Below are 4,900 nucleotides of genomic sequence, written 5' to 3' on the forward strand. Positions count from 1 at the left end.
CCCCCCCCTCCCCCTTCTCTCTCTCTCTCTCTCTCTCTCTCTCTCTCTCTCTCTCTCTCTCTCTCTCTCTCTCTTTCTCTCTCTCTCTGTCTTTCTCTCTCTATTTATATTTTTTTTTTGTTTCTCTCTTTTACGCGTATGACGAGTGTGTGTTTTAAGTGTACATGTGTGCAGGTCTCTCTATGCGTATGAATTAAACTGATAAAAAAACATCATGAGAATGAAAGAACTACAGAATCACCTTCCATATCTCCCTTTGTTCTTTCTATGATCATAGGGCAATGATCGATATAGAAATAATGTAGGAATGAAGGTAGGTTTCTGGCATGTATAAATTTGCTTCATTGATAGAGTAGTACTGTAGAGGCAATTAAATCGAGAGAGGTTGATTGTTGCCTCTTATCTACGATTTAATTGACTGGCTGAATAAGAATAGAAAGGATGATCTTGTGGGGCATAGGCGTTACTGTTTAAAAGCAAGATATTGTATTAAAGGAAAAAGAGAGAGAAGGGATAGTTAAACAGACAACGATCAAAATGGTATTACAAAATGATAATAGGGAAACGAGAAGCAATACACACATCCTTATCAGCCGAATGCAAACTATCTCGTTCAAAAGTACCTTACGACAAATACACACCAAGTATAACGTGGATAATCACCCATAAATCATAACTATGTTATTTTGTTTTCTATAACTTAAACGATATATAGTTCTCACAGAAAGATATATTCTCAATTATGAACCTTGCTTTGGTGCTAAAGTAATTCATATGCTAAAAAAAATACTTATGCCACTTGCAACAAAACTCTACGGTTCTATCAATCCATGTTTGGGGGGGGGGGGGCATAGGCGTTACTGTATAAAAGCAAGATGTATTAAGGAAAGAGAGAGAGAAGGGATAGTTAAACAGACAACGATCAAAAAGGTATTAAAATATGATAATAGGGAAACAGAAGCCATACACACATCCTTATCAGCCGAATGCAAACTATCTCGTTCAAAAGTACCTTACGACAAATACACACCAAGTATAACGTGGATAATCACCCATAAATCATAACTATGTTATTTTGTTTTCTATAACTTAAACGATATATAGTTCTCACAGAAAGATATATTCTCAATTATGAACCTTGCTTTGGTGCTAAAGTAATTCATATGCTAAAAAAAATACTTATGCCACTTGCAACAAAACTCTACGGTTCTATCAATCCATGTTTGGGGGGGGGGGGCATAGGCGTTACTGTATAAAAGCAAGATGTATTAAGGAAAGAGAGAGAGAAGGGATAGTTAAACAGACAACGATCAAAAAGGTATTAAAATATGATAATAGGGAAACAGAAGCCATACACACATCCTTATCAGCCGAATGCAAACTATCGTGTTCAAAAGTACCTTACGACAAATACACACCAAGTATAACGTGGGTAATCACCTATAAATCATAGCTATGTTATTTTGTTTTCTATAGCTTAAACGATATATAGTTCTCACAGAAAGGAATATTCCCAATTATGAACGTTGCTTTGGTGCTAATATGCTAAAAAAAATAACTATGCCACATATAACAAAACTCTACGGTCCCATCAAGCCATGTTTCACTAACTCATTCGTGCCATGTGATACAGCCTTTCAGGCCACCTATACTTATGTTGTATCCTAAATTTGGGATGTAGTATCACATAACCGAATATAAAATGTATTAATGCTTTCCCACGCCCAAGCTATATGCCGGCGTGGCAGATGAGTGGATAAAGGACTGTGCAATTGTTCCTTTCCTTAAACTGATATAAGTACACATAGCAATGTTATAGGCTAAAATTCAAATGTAAAACTATGTAATGTTATGACCATGCATTAAATGTACCACAGCTTGCCCACGCCTGTGCAGTTAGCCAGGGTGGTAAATAAAGGACTAAACTAAACTAAAATCATTCGTAGTAAATACTGGGAACAATTTCTTCAAACTATCAATAGTCAAACTTCTATAGCTGACGTATGGAGAAAAATTAATAGACTGACAGGTAAAGCCCTCACAACACCGCAGTTCCACAGTCCACAGGAACAGGCTAATATGCTGCTAGAGTACACTCACTTCCACAAGGGATAAAAAATCAGCTCAACACTTAACCCACAGACAATCCCTCTGCCAAGGTTTCATATAAATGACGTTGAGCTAGATCTCTGCCATCAATACAAATACCTTGGGGTGATTGTTAATGATTCAGAGTTCATTAGAAACTTGAAGAAAAGGCTGTGGGAGCGGCTGAAGCCACTTAAGACACTTGTCGGCAAAGACCATGGTATTAATGTCAATATTGCGAGAATTTTTTACTTGTCATACATAAGGTCGGTCATAGATTACAATGCGTTGCACCTAGTATTGTTCAAGGAATCAGAGTTGACTAGTCTAGAAAGTGTACAAAATGAAGCCATGAGGATCATTCTTGGTGCCCCTACAACAACAAGGATTGTGAATATGAGAACAGAACTTAATTTGCCTTCTGTTTATGAAAGAATATTATACATAAATTCCACATTTAGTGTCAAATCAATTAGAGAACCCCTCCATTGTACAGAGTTCCAAAGACAACTAAAACACAGAATAGAAGAGCTAACTTTGAATAACAACACCGATTCATACTCAAATCCATGGTTACAAGTGACGTGTAAACACTTAGCTCAGCTGAACATTCCCATAACTAAGACCCTACATGGACGTTCTGTACCACCGTGGAAAATGTCGGACCTAAGTGTATATTATACGACTGTCCCAAAAAAAGACAGTGCCCCCCCTGCTATACTTAAACAGTATGCACTTGCAAGTATAAATGAGCATCTAGACACTCTTTCCAATGTATATGAATGCTACACTGACGGATCCTTGCAGTCTGGGAGCAGAGCAGGATGCGCTTTTGTTGTATATAAAAACAATATTTTGCAGCACCAGGATTGTAGGAGGGTTCATGACTGGGCTAGCACTATGCAAACCGAGTTGGCAGGAATACTCATGGCCACCGAATTTCTATTGAATCAAGGCTCAGGGGTCATTTTCTGCGATTCACAGAGTGCTCTCCAGGCTCTGAACACTCTAGACAAAGGTGCGGGAAATATTGCAAATGACATCAGGATAAACGTGTATCGTGCAAAAGAACGAGGCCATAATATACGTGTTGTGTGGATTCCATCGCATGTTGGAATCCCTAGGCATGATCATGCTGATCGCCTAGCAAAGTCAGCATGTGACAAACAAAGTGTGGACATAGATCTTGCGATACCTGTTTCTAGGATTTTCTACATCATTAAAGCCTCCTTCAGAGAGGACTTGACTGAGTTGATTAATTCTCAGCGCCCTGAAAGCTGTAGCATAAAGCACTATGACCGGTTTAGGCAAGATTCCTTCATCTATGGTTTATATAAAACAAGAACAAGACAGTGTGATGTTGTGACTGCAAGAATCAGGTTTGGATATAGATTGTATTGGCAGGTCAGTACAATTTGTAATGTCGAAGAAACTAAGTGTAAACTGTGTAATGAAGAATATAAGCGAACACTTGTACATTATATCTCAGAGTGCCATGTGATACAGCCTTTCAGGCCACCTAGCATGAGGTACGGAGAACTATGTAACTACTTCATATCATCTGATGCCCTAGAAGATATACTTATGTTGTATCCTAAATTTGGAATGTAGTATCACATAACCGAATATAAAATGTATTAATGCTTTCCCACGCCCAAGCTATATGCCGGCGTGGCAGATGAGTGGATAAAGGACTGTGCAATTGTTCCTTTCCTTAAACTGATAAAAGTTCTCATAGCAATGTTATAGGCTAAAATTCAAATGTAACACTATGTAATGTTATGACCTTGCATTAAATGTACCACAGCTTGCCCACGCCTGTGCAGTTAGCCAGGGTGGTAAATAAAGGACTAAACTAAACTCGGAGAGCCATCTAATGCCACCATTCAGGGTATTTAGCAGTCCTTTTATCTTATGTAAATCGAGATGAAATGGTGTTCTAAGATTATGATGTAATAACACACGTAATAATGTTTCATTAATTACAATAACAATAATAGTATTAATGTTTAGAGTGATAATGTGATTATAATGATAATGATAATCTAAAAATGACAATGATGATGATTTATAATAAAAATAAATAATAATAATAATAATAATAATGATGATAACAATAATAATCATTACAACAAGAACGACATAGTAACAATGATAACAATTATGACAGGGATCATAACAATAATGATAATAAGAATAATTAATATAATATTTATCACTATGGTTATAATAATGATAATGATATTAATTATAATGATAGTAACAGTATTAATGATTATATTCTTAATATAGTAATAGTAATAATACTAATAATGATAATGATAATTATAATGATAATGACAATAATAATAATAATAATAATAATAATAATAATAGAAATGATAATAGTAATTGTGTAGTAGCTCACTTTTTTCCCTTCAACATATAGAGTAATAGCAATAGATACAGAAAATCAAGACTTTTCTTTATTTATGTTTTTCATTTGCATGAGAGGTTGCTAGGACTCAACATCCGACAGCAAAATAAGCCAATTAATACAATAACGAATCATCTCGTTACTAAAGAGCTTACATGTGTACTTGTGTGTGCCTTTGTATGTGTGTGTGTGTGTGTGTGTGTATGTTTGCATGTGTGTGTGTGTGTGTGTGCACGTGTCTGTGTATGTGTGTGTGTATGTGTGTTTACATATATACATATACATATATACATTACATTTATATATATATATATATATATATATATATATATATATATATATATATCAATGTCGTTTGTCTTTTATATAATAAAATATCATAAACAAATGAATCAA

This window comes from Penaeus chinensis, chromosome 26 (assembly GCF_019202785.1).
Source record: "Penaeus chinensis breed Huanghai No. 1 chromosome 26, ASM1920278v2, whole genome shotgun sequence".
Lineage (NCBI taxonomy): Eukaryota > Metazoa > Arthropoda > Malacostraca > Decapoda > Penaeidae > Penaeus > Penaeus chinensis.